Source organism: Carlito syrichta, unplaced genomic scaffold, assembly GCF_000164805.1.
Source record: "Carlito syrichta isolate Samal-C Ts95f unplaced genomic scaffold, Tarsius_syrichta-2.0.1 Scaffold311944, whole genome shotgun sequence".
NCBI lineage: Eukaryota > Metazoa > Chordata > Mammalia > Primates > Tarsiidae > Carlito > Carlito syrichta.
Window position 1 is genome coordinate 12,608 of NW_007256040.1, and position 16,552 is coordinate 29,159.

Genomic DNA, 16,552 nt, shown 5'->3' on the forward strand with positions numbered 1-16,552 from the left:
CTACTTGGAAGGCTGAAGCGGAAGGATCGCCTGAGCCCAGCGGGTCGAGGCTGCGGTGGCCAGGAGCAGCCACTGCACTCAAGTCTGGGTGACAGAGTGACACTCCAACTCAAAAAAAAAAAATTTAATATGGAATGATAAGCTCAGTGGAATAGCTACAATTTTGAAATGGAAAACTACGTTTAGAGAAATCATATTACCTAGTTTTAAAACTTACTATGGCATTAACAAAAAGACAGACATACAGAGCAATAGAAGAGAATATAGAGGCCAGAAATAGACCTATACAAATACACACATTGCTTTATAAAAAAGATGCAAAAGCAATTCAGTGGAGGAAGGATAGATTTTTCGATCAATGGTGTTGGAAACATTGAAGATCCATAGACAGAAAATAAATAAATCTCAACTAAAACTTCATATCTTATACAAAAATTACTCAAAATAGAAAATATAGTTAAATGTAAAACATAAAACTATAAACTTTTTATGGGAAAAAACAGGAGAAAATTTTTCAGACTTGGGTTAAGCCTAGACTTTGTAGACTTGACAAAAAAACACAATCTATGAAAGGTGTAATTGATTAATTATACCTCATCACAATTAGAAACTTTTGCTCTGTGAAACACTGAGAAAAAAAAATTTTAAAGCTGGTTACAGACTGGGAGAACATATTTGCAAATTATGTATCTGACAAAGAACAGATCAAGACAGACCAGTGGTTACCAAGGGTTATGTTTGGGGAGATAGTGCAATTATATAGAGACTTTCTTTGGGGTGATGGAGCTGTTCTGTATATTTATTGTGGTTATAGTTGCACAAGTTTTTACATGTGATAAATTTTATAGAACTATACTTCAAAAATAAATAAAATAGGAAGTGATAAAGGAAGGGAGGGAAGGAAGACATGTAAAAACTAGTGAAATCCAAATAAAGTCTGTATTTTAGTTGTAGGACTGTACTGATCATAATTTCTTAGTTTTGATAGTGTACTATAGTTACATAAGATGTCATCATTGGGGGAAGCTGAGTGAGAGTTATATAGGATTTTTATATTATTTGTACAAGTTCTACATATGAGCCTAAAATTATTTCAAAATTTAAAGTAAAATAAAGTTCTGGTCTAAGAGTTGGAAGATATGGATTCTAATTTGAGCTCTCCAGTTGCTTAAATTCCAGTTTTCTCAATAGTAAGATGGAAATAATTCTGTCTGCCACATCTATTATGTTTCATAAGGTTACTAATGACAATTGCCAATTACCAATAAAATTAATGTGGAAATACTCCATGAACTGTTATGCTGTATACAAATTTAGTTTTTATGCCCAGTGATTATTTTATTTATAGGCATAACTAATTTGCATGCCCCTTGACATTTTTACTCCTAGTGATAAACGCCTGTTTTTCTCACTCGAGATTTTGCTTTGCAAGCACATATTATAGAATATATCATGTCACTTGACTAGAGAAGTGGGAAAATTCAATTGCGAATACAATGTTCACTTCCTTGCTGCATTCAAACTTTATTTCAAATCACAGTCAGCATCTATTTCAGAGTTATCATTTATTATGTAGGTATAATTTAACTTAGTTACACATGCAAATATTTCTGAAGTCAAATGTGGGGTACTTTTATGTCAGATTTTTTTTACCTCCAGAGAACACACACAACTTGCTATTGATTAATTAAATAGCTGAAGCAACAATTCTAAGAGCTGTGTTACGTTTCTGTACTATCTTCTCTTGCTTGTAACTTGTTTTAGCTTTTGTTTTGTGAATTATGAAAAAAAAATCTTTGCTTTAACTTGGCATACGTGGCATTGTGCTATGTGATATTGAGATTTATTGTCCTAATTTGATCCAAAGTTCTTCTGTGAACACAGTCAGGGAAAAATTACATTCTACATGCACTGAAATTTTGCCCAAATACTCCCTTAATCTCTCATTTTTCAGCCTTTTACATATTGTACTGTGCTGATTCTTAGACTCAGATTTGAAATCTAAAAACCAGATGAGTCAATTCTTTCTTTTGGAGGAAAATTGGCCACTTGAGCATCAATGACAGATTTTTTTTTCCTGACCAGAAATTCATTCACAGGAGCAGGTTTCCTTTTGTGGCCTGATTTCAATAAGTCTATTAAATTAAGCACAAATTTTAAAATTCAGTGCTGCTAAATATAATTTTGCATTATACAAAAGCCCTGCGTAATGACTACATTGTATTTTTAATAACGCAATTACTAAAGTGTTCCCATTAAATACATACTCTCACAATTTGTCTAGATTGCTGTAATTGTTCTAAATTCAATGTGCCTATCAACAAACCTCTTCAGATCTTCTATACTCCATTTTCAAAAGAAATCTCTCTTAAATCTCATGTTCTCACTCATAAGTGGACCCTGAACATTATCTAATACTACAAGTAAGAGATTGGCAGTAGTGGAACACTGCCAGGGAAGGGGAAGTAGCACATAACATCAATAAGGGTACCTGATCCTAAACCAGGCAAAGTGAGGACCAATGGGAGGCTCAAACCTCACCTGTACATTAACCACTTATGTACTCAATCCTAAATTGTACCACATCTTTAAAAGAAAATAAAATAAATATTGGAAACAAAACATTAAGACACCTGGATGATATAATTGCAAAGGGCAACATCTCAATACAAGATGGAACACTGGTATATTCAACTTTCACTCATACACAGGTTTAAATGTAATTTTATCTTATTCTAGTTGATATCAAAATGAGTTTCTCAGCCGGGCTCTGTGGCTCAGCCTGTAATCCCATGCCTTTGGGAGGCTGAGGTGAGTGGATTGCTGAGCCCACGGGTTCGAGACCCTCCTGGGCAGCGAGACCTCATCTCTACAATAAATCAAAAAAATCAGCTGGGCGTGGTAGCGCATGCCTGTAATTCGGGCTACTTGGAAGGCGGAAGCGGAAGGATCGCCAGAGCCCAGCAGGTCGAGGCTGCGGTGGCCGGGAGTGGCCACTGCACTCCAGTCTGGGCGACAGAGTGAGACCCCAACTCAAAAAAAAAAAAAAATGAGTTTCTCAATAATCTTTCCAAATTTATATGTTGCTATTCCCTTTTGTGGTTACTCAATCATACCCCAACATACCTCAAACATTCCTTGGTCTGAAATGCTCTTTCTTTCATATTTATTCACTTGGATATTACTAATCTTTCAGAACCCAACTTAAGTGCCTCTTTCTGATCCCTTCCATTATCACCCACACTAAAAACAAATCTGCACTTTCTTGATACTTCTTTAAATTATCACCTCAGGCTGGGTATGAAGGATGACACCTCTAATACCAGCATTTAGGGAGGCCAAGGTGGAAGGATTGCTTGAGCCCAGGAGTTAAAGACTAACCTGGACAACTAGACCTCGTCTCTACAAAAAAAATTTTTTTTAATTACCTGGTATGATAGTGCACTCTTGTAGTTTCAGCAACTCAGGAGGTTGGCACGCAAGGATTGCCTGAGCCCAGGAGGATGAGGCTTCAGTGAGCTATGATCGTGCCACTGCACTCCAGCCTGGGCAAGAGTGAGACCCTAGTTCAAAAATACATACATATATATAAGTTATTACCTTATAGATATTTGTGTAAATGTCTTCTTTCTTATTTGACTATGATTTTATGAAGGTAGTGCTATGGTTTAAATATATCCCCTCCAAAATTCATGTTAATACTTTCTTTTGGAAACTGATAAGTAATAAGGGCTCCACCCTCATTAATGATTTAATGCCTTATAAAAAGGTTAAAGGAACTAGCATAGGGCCTTTTTGCTCTTCTGTACCTTCTGTCATGTGAAGACACCTAAATGGTACCATTTATGAGAAATAGGCCTTCATCAGACACAACCTGCCAATGCCTTGTTATTGGACTTCCTAGTTTCCAGAACTGTGAGAAATGAAATTATAATATTTATAAATTACCCAGTCTGAGGTATTTTACAATAGCAGCACAAATAGACTAAGGCAGGTAGGGACTTTTTCATTGCTGTATTTTGTATTGTCCCTAGCAGAGTGCCTAATACAAACTAGCATTGCTTAAATGATTGTTTAGAAAAAAAAAATCACTCTTTCTACCTAATCAGTTATTTTTATAATGGCAGAAGTTGGAATATAAAAGGTTTTTCTCTACTACTAGTTACATATGAACGGTCAAAGAAATGTCAATATAGAGTGGAAAAAAAAAGTGTGATTTCATTATTTTTCTTAAATATTCCCACAACATAGCATGTTTATAACTAAAGTCAAAAGTCACCTTCCAAAGGTATACAGAAATTATTTTGGGGCTATCTAAAGAACTACTTTCCCCCATTAGCATGATTAACAAAGAAATAGTTATTAAACAGATGATCACATATCTGAATACAATCTAGAAAATTCATTAATACTCCCATGGAACAAAATCAAACCTAAACAATAGTTTAAACCTCTCTGCAAGCAAAAAACTCTTCTGTATTTAAGCTTATCACACACACAAAATAATCAACACAAAATGATTGATAGTGCAACTGTCGTTTTCATGCTGTTCATAGAAAATATCACTAATAAGCAAATTTATATCTGAAGTTGTAAAACTAAAAGAATGCAGTAAATTCCATATAAATTTTATTTTGAAATTTATTTTTCAAATGAAAAAGTATTCAGTATGAAGTGAGATAGTTTAACAAATGATCAGAAAAAAACATGGTGGCAGAGTCAGTCGGACTGTGCAAGTCTGAGTGTGAGTGAGTGAGTGTATGGAAAAATTTGCTTGCATGTCTGGCCATGTGGGTGGTTGACTGAGTGGGGACTCAGGAGCAAGTGACCAGGGCTCTCCTGGATTTTGCTTGGACCCCACCACCTCCAGGGGTGCAGAAGCTAAGTGCCATTTAAAAAAATCAGCTAAGTTTTTTCCCAGAGAGAAGCAGTTGGGACTGATGGCCACTGCCAGACTGTCCAGTCACCATAGTGCCAGGCCAGATACTGGCAACGAGGTCTGTAGAGGGAGCACAATAAGGGAGCCAAAGGCAGAGTCCCATTGGAGAAGACAAAATAGGCACACTGCTACCATCTTGAAAACTGGGCAGGGAAGCACTCTGGCTTCCTCATCATGGAGCAACAGACCCACTCTCTGTGAAAAACTGAGAGGAATAATTGCAAAACCAATCACAAGAGGGCATTTAGTACCCAGAAATTATTTTTTAATTCATTTTTTTCTCTTTTTTGTACTTTTGGTTTGCTGAGTGTGCGTGAACGTGTGTGAGGGTTTCATTTGTATTCCCCGCATTTTTTGTTTTGTTTGTTTTATTTTTTGTTGTTTTTTTTTTGTTTTGGTTTGGTGTATGTGAGGGATTGATTTGCATTCCTCCCCCTTATTTTTTCTTCTTCCTCTTTTGTTTTTGGGGTGTGTGTGTGTGTGTGTGTGTGTGTGTGTGTGTGTGTTCAGTGTTCCATTTTTTGTTTGCGGGTGTGTGTGTGTTTTCTTTTCTGTTTGATTTGTTTTTTATTTGTTTTCATTTTCATTTTGTCTTTTTTGTTTATTGTTCTTGTTTTTGCTATTTTTTGTGTTTTATCTCATTTTTTATTTTTTATTATTTTTGTCCAATTCTATTTTATTCTACTTTCCTCTGTCATCCTCATTACTGTTACCATATCTTGGACTTGGGGTACAAACACATACCCATTGCAACATCATAGAGAGTGGTGATGGAGACTGGGTCTCAGGAGGCTCCTACTCCAGTCAGTGAACATTGTAATTTGCAAGTAGCTTCTGTATCCTAGCTCCACATCATCCACTTTATTCAACTCTCAAAACTAAAAGAAACAGCAAAACTTTCCACCCCAGACCTGTTTCAAAACAGAACAAATTTAGAGACTCTGATAAGGGCAGAGTAGAGGGATGAGCAAATAACAGAAGTAAAAGTCTTGCCTACTACCACTGCATAACAGAAATAAAGAGATCTGTTGCAAATGAGGAAAAATCAACAGAAGATCACAGGTAATTCCCAGTGTACCAAAGAGGCAGCACCTGAAAATTCAGACCTCAGAGCCCAAACAATGGACATCACCAATGATTGGCCCCAGAATAAAGCAAGGATTAAGGAATGGATGGAAGAGTGATTAAGACTCAAGAAACACAAGATGTAACACTAAAAGAACTTAGAGATTTTGGCCATATAAACTTCATCCAGGAAATAAATAAATAACAAGATTACATGCATGGAAAGCAGAATTAATCAAGCAAAAGAAAAAAATTTCAGAGCTTCAAGACCAAAGCATGGAATTAACCCAATCTGTTAAAACAAAAGAAAAATCAGAAAGAACAAAGACTCCAAGAGATGTGTGATTATATCAAGAACTTGCATCTTACTGGTATCCCAGAAAAAGAAAGGGAAACACAGATCATTTTGGAACAAGTATTCCAAGAGGTTATCTAAGAAAATATTCCCCATCTCAACAGAGATATGACCATCCACACAAAAGAGATTCAAAGAACCCCACAAGACATCAAATAAGAAGACCAGCCCCCAGACACATAGTTATTCACCTACACAAAATAGGTATCAAAAAAAATTCCTAAATTCAATGAGAGAGAAAGGTCAGACTACCTACTGGGAAAGACCAATCAGAATAGCAGTAAATTTATCAGCAGAAACAACACAAGCTAAAAGAGACTTGAGTCCAATTTTCTTTTTTTTTCATTAATCAGTATTTTTTATTATGGTTTTGTGGGGTACAGTTAAGGGTTAGGTGTACAATGACGTTTCATTCAGGCACCCTGTAGATAAGAAGTGTTTTCCCATCCCCCGACAGATATTTGCTACTGTTAATCCCATCCCCCTCCCCCCATAGTTTCCCAGTACCATCAGTCATTTTCTTATAGTATTGCATTGGATGTTCAAGGTCCATTATATGAGTGAGAACATGTGATATTCGGATTTTTGTTTTTGTGAGAGGTCACTCAGTATTATAGACTCTAGTTCCACCCAGGTTGCAGCGAAATTCATGATTTTGTTCTTTTTTATGGCTGCGTAGTATTCCATCGTGTATATGTACCACATTTTTTAAATCCAGTCCTCTTTTGATGGGCAGCATGGTTGCTTCCAGGTTCTTGCTATTGTGAACAATGCTGCGATAAACATACGTGTGCAGGTATCTTTTTTACAGAGTGATTTGTGTTCTTCAGGGTATATTCCCAGTAGGGGGATTGCAGGGTCATATGGAAGGTCAATTTTTAGAGCTTTTAGGAATCGCCACACTGCTTTCCACAGAGGTTGCACTAGTTTACACTCCCACCAACAGTGCAGAGGTGTTCCCTTTTCACCACACCCTCTCCAGCAGCTGTTATTTTTTGAGTTGTTGATAATTGCCATTCTGACTGGAGTTAGGTGGTATCTCAGTGTGGTTTTGATTTGCATCTCCCTGATGATTAGTGAGGTTGAGCATTTCTTCATGTTTGTTGGCTGCTCGAATGTCTTCTTTTGTGAAATGTCTGTTCATGTCTTTTGCCCATTTTATACTGGGGTTGTTTGTTTTCTTCTTTTCAGTACGTTTCAGTTCCTTGTAGATCCAGGATGTTAAGCCTTTGTCAGACCTAGAGAGTCCAATTTTCAAACTCCTCAAAGATAAATAATTTTCACCAAGAATTTCCTACCTAGCCAAGGTCAGCTTCATCAGCGGTGGAGAATTAAAATCATTTGCAGACATCCAATCCGTAAAAGAGTATGCTGCTGCAAACAAGCTGTACAGGAGATGCCCAAGAATGTATTAAGCACAGAAGAAAAAAAAAGTAAGAATAATCACATACTTCCCAAGAATGCAGGAAATGACAGAATCAACACAACACTCCACAAAATTGAAAACACACACATATATCAATCCAAAAGTTAAAACAAAACAATGTTATAGAACCTCATGACAGAGGTAAATTCTCACATTTCAATAATCAGCCTGAATGTCAATGAATTAAATGCACTACTTAAAAGATATAAATGGGAAACTGTATGAAAAATAAAATCCAACAATATGCTGCCTCCAAGAAACACATCTCACTACACAGGACACCCACAGACACAAAGTTAAAGGATGGAAAACAAACTTTCAGATGAACAGAAAATAAAAAAGGTAGGAGTTGCAATCTTAATGTCAGAAGAAAACAACCTTCAAGCTATAAAAAATTTAAAAAGATACTGAAAGACATAATGATAAAAGGTTAAATCCATCAACAGGAAATATCCATCCTAAATATATATGCACCCAACACAAGAGCATCTGGATTTATAAAGCAACTACTGAGTAAACTAAAACTAAAGCAACTACTGAGTATATTTAATATTGATTCTAACACTATCATAACTGGGGATTTAAATAGTCACTAACAATCCTAGATAGATCAGCGAGGCAAAAAATCAATGAAGAGATCTAGAAACTTAACTTGACACTTGACCAAATGAATTTAATAGGTATCTACAGATCACTACACACAACAACCATGAACTATGCATTCCTCTCATCAACACATGGAACATACTCCAACACCAACTACATCCTTCACCATAAATAAAGCATAAAATATTCTATAATATTAAAATACTGCCATGCACCTTCCTGGAACACAGTGGAATAAAAATAAATACCACCACCAACAAAATACCAAACAAAACACACAAAAACTTGGACACTAAATAGCACAATGCTGAACAACTCCTGGGTCAACACAGAAATTAAAAGATCCTTGGAAATAAATGAAAACAAAGACAGGAGCTACTACTAACTCTATTGAAAGTATACCAGGCAATTGAGAAAAAAGGAATGCTCCTCAACTCATTTTATAAAGCTAACATCACACTGATACCCAAACCAGGTAAAGATCCAATTAAGAAAGAGAACTACAGGCTATTATCTCTAATGAACATACATGCAAAAATTCTCAACATAATTCTGGCAAATCAGATCCAACAACACATCTTAAAAATCATCCACCATGATCAAGTAGACTTCATCCCCAGGATGCAGGGATGATTCAACATCTGCAAGACCATAAATGTAATGAAATACATCAACAGATGTAAAAACAAGAACCACATGATTATGTCACTAGATGTGGAAAAGCTTTTGATAAAATCCAGCATCCCTTCTTGATAAAAACTCTCCAACACCTAGGCATAGAGGGAACATACCCCTAAATAGTAAGAGCCATCTACAATAAACCCACAGTCAACATATTGCTAAATGGACAAAACTGGAAGCATTTCACCTGAAAACCAGAACAAGACAAGGCTGCCCACTCTCAACCCTCCTGTTCAACATAGTTTTGAAAGTCTGAGCTAGAGCAATCAAACAAGAGAAATAAATCAGGGATATCCAAACAGGAAAAGAAGAAGTCAAGTTATCCATCTTTGCTGATGAAAATCCAAGAGAATCTCTCAAAAACGTCCTTGTCCTGATAAAGGACTTTGGCAAAGTCTCAGGATACAAAATAAATGTAGAAAAAACAGCCACATTCTTATAATAAACAGCAAACAGGCAGAACCAAATAAAAAGCACAATCCCATTCACAATAGTAACAAAAAAAATGAAATAGCTTGGTATCTTCCTAACCAGGGATGTGAAAAATCTTTACAATGAAAACTACAAAACTCTGCTCAAAGAAGTCAAAGATGACACAGACAAAAGGAAAATTCCATTTTCATGGATTTGAAGAATCAACATTGTTAAGATGTTCATCCTGCCAAAGGCAATCTACAGATTCAACAAAATACCCATTAAAATACCAACATCATTCTTCTCAGACCTGGAAACCATACAGAAATTTATATAGAAACATAAATGACCATGAATACCCAAAACAATTCTCAGCAAAAGAAAGAAAGCAGGAGGTAGGACTCTTCCAGACTTTAAACTTTATTATAAGGCTATGATAATCAAAACAACCTGGTATTAGTACAATAACAAGCCAATGAAATGGGATAGTGATTCCAGAAGCAAAACCTCAGTTTCTCAACCAACTCACCTGCAACAAAGAAGACTCCAACAACAACCACTGGGGAGAGGAGAATCTATTCAATAAATGGTGCTGGGAAAACTGACTGACCATGTGCAGAAGACTGAAATAGAACCTCTATCTAACACCATACACAAAAGTCAGCTCCAAATGGATCAAGACCTAAACAAAAACTTCAAATGTTAGGATTCTTAGAAAATGCAGGAGACACCCTATGGAAATTGGAATAGTCAACCAATACCTGATCAAAACCCCCAAACCCCATGCTTTTTAAGATTAACAAGTGGGACCTCATCAAAATGAAAAGCTTCTTCGAGGCAAAAGAAACCATCAAGAGAGTGAGGAGACAACCCACAGAATGGGAAAAATAACTGTCAACTGCATGTCTGTCAAAAGCCTAACATCCAACCTATATAAGTAACTCAAAAATGTCAAGAGGAAAAAGGCAAACAACCCCATTAAAAAGTGGGCAAAAGCCGGGCTCGGTGGCTCAGCCTGTAATCCCGTGCTTTTGGGAGGCTGAGGTGAGTGGATTGCCTGAGCCCGCGGGTTCGAGACCCGCCTGGGCAGCGAGACCTCATCTCTACAATAAATCAAAAAATCAGCTGGGCGTGGTAGCGCATGCTTGTAATTCCAGCTACTTGGAAGGCTGAGGCGGAAGGATCGCCGGATCCCAGCAGGTCGAGGCTGCGGTGGCCGGAAGCGGCCACTGCACTCCAGTTTGGGCGACAGAGTGAGACGCCAACTTAAAAAAAAAAAAAAAAAAAAAAGTGGGCAAAAGACATGAACAGACACTTCTCAAAATAAGACAAACAGGCAGCCAACAGACTTGAAATAATGCTAAGCCCCACTAATTATTAGAGAAATGCAAATCAAAACCACATTGAGATACAACCTAACTACAGTAAGAATGGTCATCATTAATAAAACAAAAAAACAACAGATGCTGGTGAGGATTCAGAAAACAGGGAATGCTTATACACTGTTGGTGGGAATGCAAACTAGTTTAATTTCTATGTAAAACAGTGTGGGAAATTCCTAAAAAAAAACTAGAAACTGACTTTCCATATGACCCAGCAATCTCCCTTCTGAGAATATATCCAGAAACTTAAATCACTCTACAAAATTGATGCCTTCACATGCATGTTTATTGCAGCACTATTCACAATAGCAAAAACATGGAACCAACCTTGCTGCATTGAGACTGGACTGGATAAAAAATGTGGTACATATACATGATGGAATGTTATGCAGTCATAATGAACAACAAAATTATGTACTTTGCAGCAACCTGAATGGAATTAGAATCTATAACACTCAGTAATCTATCACAGAAATAAAGAACTGAGTAGCACATGTTCTCACTCATAAGCGGACATTTATCATAATACTATGAGAAAGGGATCAACAGTAGCTGGACACTGCCAGGGGAGGGAGGGAGTGCACGTAACATCAATAAGGGTATCTGATCTCAAACCAGGTGAAGTGTGGACCAAAGGAAGGCCCAAACTTTACCTGTATGATGACCACTTGTACAACTAATTCTGAATTGTACATCACATCTTTAAAATAAAATTTTTTAAAAAATAAAACAAAAACATTTTTTCAAAATCTCTGGGAAAATGGAAAGATCACAAGCCAACAACCAAATAAATCACCTAAGGGAGCTGGAAAGTCAATACCACCAAAACTCTAACTTCAGCAGAAGAATCCACAACACCAAAGTAATAACACAAATATGGCACTTAGAAGACAATAATATCATAGAAAACAATTAATGACACAAAAAGCTTATTCTTTGAAAGGATAAGATTGAAAGATCCCTAGCCAGATTGATCAAGAAAAAGACAAAAAGCCCAAATAAACAAAATCGGAAATACAAAAGATCAAGTCACAACCACCCTTGAAAAAGTACAAAAGATTATCAATGATTACTATGCATACCTGTATGGAAACAAATTTGAAAGCCTAAATGAAATGGAGGACTTTCTGATATCACACAGCCTCCCAAGATTGAAACAACAAGAAATTTAGACCCCAAATAGATGAATAACAACATGGGAAATTGACTCCATGATAAAACTATCTACAAAAAAAAAAAAAAAAGTCCTGGACCAGATGGCTTTTCCACAAAATTCTACAAAACATACAAGGAGGAGTCTATAGAAATTCTATTGAAAGTATTCCAGGTATCGAGAAAGATGGAACTCTCCCCAAATCATTTTATGAATGCACAAACTGGGCAAAGACTCAACAAAGAAAAAGAACTACAGGCTAGGATCCCTGAGGAACATAGATGTTAAAATTATCAACAAGATTACGGCAAATCAGATCCAATAATACATCTCAAAAATTATCCACCATGGCTACGTGGCTTCATCACTGAAATGCAGGACTGGATTAACATATGCAAGACCATACATGTAATTCCATACATCAACAAAATTTCATGATTATATCATGAGATGCAGAAAAAGACTTTTGATAGAATCCAGCATTCATTCTTGATAAAAACCCTTGATCACATAGGTATAGAAGAAACATCCCTCAGAATAGTAAAAGCCATTTATGATAAACCCGCAGCCAACATATTACTAAATGTACAGAAATTGAAAGCATTTCTTCTGAAAACAAGAACAAGACAAGGCTGCCCACTCTCACCCCTCCTATTCAACATTGTGTTGGAAGTCCTAGTTAGAGAAATCAAAGAAGAGAAGGCTATCAGCAATATCCAAAAAGGAAAAGAGAAAGTTAAGCTATCCCTCTTTGTGGATAATATGATCCTATATCTGGAAACACAAGGGAATCTGTTAAAAATCTCCTTGCACTGATAAAGTCTTAGTGGCAAAGTCTCAGTGTATAACATCAATGTGGAAAAGACCATCGCATTTTCATACACCAACAACAAACAGGCAGAGATCTAAATTAAAAGCACAATCCCATTCACAATAGCCACAAAAATGAAATACCTTGTCATCTTCCTAAACTGATAAACGAAAGAACTTTACAACATGTCTTTTGCCCACTTTTTAATGGGACTGTATATTTTTTTCCTTTCAGCACGTTTGAGTTTATTGTAGATACTGGATGTTAGGCCTTTGCCAGATATACAGTTGGCAGTTTTTTTCTATTCTGTGAGCTGTCTCCCCACTCTCTTGATGATTTCTTTTGCTTTGCAGAAGCTTTCTAGTTTAATGAGGTCCCACATGTCTATCTCATCTCTTATGGCATGAGTACTTGGAATTTTGGTCAGGAATTGGTTACCTACTCTGATTTCTGTAAGGGTGTCTCCTGTATTTTCTAAGATTCTTATAGTTTTATATTTTATGTTTAGGTCTTTGATCCATTTGGAGTTGATTTTTGTGTGTGGTGATGTGTTTCAATATTATGTGTTGTCAGCCAGGTTTTCCTGCACCATTTATTGAAAAATTATCTTATTCCCAGTAGTTATTGGTGGAGGCTTTTTTGAAGATGAGTTAGTTGAGAAATTGAAGTTTTGCTTAAAGAATCTCTATTCTGTTCCATTGGTCTATATGTCTGTTTTTGTACCAATACCAGACGATTTTGATAATTGTAGTCTTATAATAAAGTTTAAAGTCTGGGATTGTGATACCTTCCACTTTGCTTTTTTTGCTGATGATTGTTTGGGCTATTCATGATTGTTTTTGCTTCCATATGAATTTCTGTATTGTTGTTTCTGGGTCTGAGAATAATGATGATGGTGTTTTAATAGGTATTGCAATGAATCTGTAGATTGCCTTTGGTATGATGGACATCTTAACAATGTTGACTCTTCCAATTAATGAGTACGGAATATTTTTCCATTTGTTTGTGTATTTTTGGATTTATTTGAGCATTGTTTTGTAGTTTCCATTGTAAAGGGCTTTCACTTCTTTGGTTAGGAAAATGCCAAGCTATTTAATTTTGTGTGGCTGTTGTGAATGAGATTGTGCTTTTTATGTGGTCCTCTGCCTGTTTGTTGTTGGTGTATAAGAATGCAACTGTCTTTTATATGTCTATTTTGTACCCTGAGACTTTGGCAAAGTCCCTTATCAGTGCAAGAAAGTTTTTGACAGATTTTATTGGATTTTTCTTTTTGCATTTTAAAAATTTTAATTCAGTTCAAATCAGTGTATCTGGTTCATTTCAGCTCCTTCACCACCAGACCAGGGGGCAGGCACTGCTTCATTTTATCAGCCTCTATTTATCTGTGATGATCAAGGTATAAAGGTACCTGCTGCATCAAACTTTAAACTTCACATTATCCTTGTTTTCCTTGATCGTGACAGATTCAGCATCCTTTCACCAAGCTGTGAGCAGAAAGTCCTTGATTTCCTCAATTTTCTGAGGCATGGCAATGAGATGTGCAGGGGGAAGGCACGGATCACCACACCAAAGTATGAGAAAGGAGAGGGATGGAAAAAAAAAGTTTGGATTTTCAATGTATAAAATTATATCATCAGCAAATAGGAATAACTTAATTTCCTCTTTTTTGAGGTATACTTTTTAAGTAAAATTTACATTTCTGGTAATCATGTGGCAAGCAGAATGGTATACTGTTAGATTAATTGGACTAAATTCTTCCTCAAATACCCAACCTAAGGCCGGGGACACTCATGTTTTAAATTTTTTCATTGGATCTTAGAGAAGGATTTCCAAATAATTCTTTTTCTGATTGCTCAAGATATCAAAAGAAGTTACTCAACCATTTTTATGATTAATTTTATACATCCTCGTGGGATACAAGCTACTCTGGCCTATAGTATGCACTATCATTACAAAGTCATATTTTTTGCATTTTATAGATCATTTATTACACACCAAGCAATGTTTTCTGCTTGTTCACTTTCTTGGAATGACAATAAAAAATTAAACAAAAATGAAAACAACCCCTAGACTTATTAAGTTACCCAAGTTTTCACCTGAACAAATTAGCCCAGTAAAGTCAGTAAAAATCAATGATATTACTTATACAAAATAAAAAGAATACCAAAGTTATTCAATGATATACTTCAGTTGTGAACAAAAATAAAGTGTACTACAAAAAAACTAAATACACTGTGAATTACATCTTCATAGTGGTTTCAAACACCAATTACATTTTTAAAAAATCCTTGTCTAAGTAGCCTAAATAATGATCACTTGATGAACATGGTCTTCCACGAATAACAGGCAAGTAAAAAAGAGGATGTCCATAGGGAGATTCTGTACTAGAAGTCATTAGATATTAGTGGAATACATTGAATGTGAGGCAGAGAAAATGATCTAGTTTCAGATTTTAAATTATATTCGTTCCAATAATATCAATCCCTAATAAAGGTAGGCACACATTCACACACAAAAAATTCAACTTCCTCTTCTTTAGTCCTCTTACTCATAAAGTTCTAGAGTGATATATCTGTATATTTCTTTCAGGGTATACAAAATATAAAAGTCTGTATCTGAATTATAGGCCAAAGGAAGTACAATGTGTACATAATATGTTTTCAAAATAGTCAGGTCTTTTTTTGTTGTTTGTTTGTTTAGTTGGAGTCTCCCTCTGTCTCCCGGTTGGAGTGCAGTGGCATGCTCCTGGCCACTGCAGCCTCAACCTCCTGGGCTCAGGGGATCTTTCCACCTCAGCCTTTCAAGTAGCCAGAACTACAGGCATGCACTACCATGACCAGCCAACTTTTTGATTTATTGTAGAGACGAGGTCTCACCATGTTGCTCAGTTTGGTCTCGAACCTGTGGGCTCAGGCAATCCTCTCACCTCGACCTCCCAAAGTGCTGGGATTATAGACTTGAGCCACCATACCTGGCAAGTAAGGATTCTTATAATTATACTCCTGTATAATCTTTGTTATGAAATGACCCATGACTAAAAAAAAAAAGAGAGAAAATAAAATATAACCTATGGAAAAAAGGATCTCTACAGACATCATTCCATAAGTTACTCAATAGTATATGGTCCTCATTTACCTACAACATTGAGTATGGTAGAATAGATTAACACTAGTGACAGCATAACAATGTATTGTGTGGACAACAATCATTAATGCTTTATAAACAATTCTGTTTATTAAAACATTAAGTTTACATAGCCTAAGTAAACATTCCAAAGTTTACTGTATGCTTGTGACCAAAACCAGATTACATTCAAGAAGCATTTGCTCATCTAGTAGACTGATATAGGTAAGAATAGTTTTCCTCAGTTTTCAAAATCTAAGCATTTACTAAACAAAAACTTACAATATATACCTTTTAAAAGATTAATTATCTTTTGTCTGATGTCTAGGAAAATATCTCTATTTATACTATGTCAACTTAGTCAGGGCTTGTAAGTCTTGATACTATGAAGATGCTCAAGATATTAATGTTTTGGCCTCATTTTTTATTAATATGTAAATGGTAAGACAACTCATTTCTAATACTGTCAATGTTTCTTCTGTCATTCATTACAGTGCCATAAGATGTTATCTTGAGCACCCACCTCAGAGGCGGAACTTACAAGAATTCTCACGGCAAGCCACAAGAAACCTCTCCAATTAGAATTTTCAATGCATA

At 36.0% G+C, this 16,552-nt stretch overlaps 1 pseudogene; it reads right to left on the reverse strand.

Moving 5' to 3' along the window:
• Positions 1–14,099: 14,099 nt before the first annotated feature.
• Positions 14,100–14,400, reverse strand: LOC103271846 (annotated as a pseudogene).
• Positions 14,401–16,552: the final 2,152 nt, after the last annotated feature.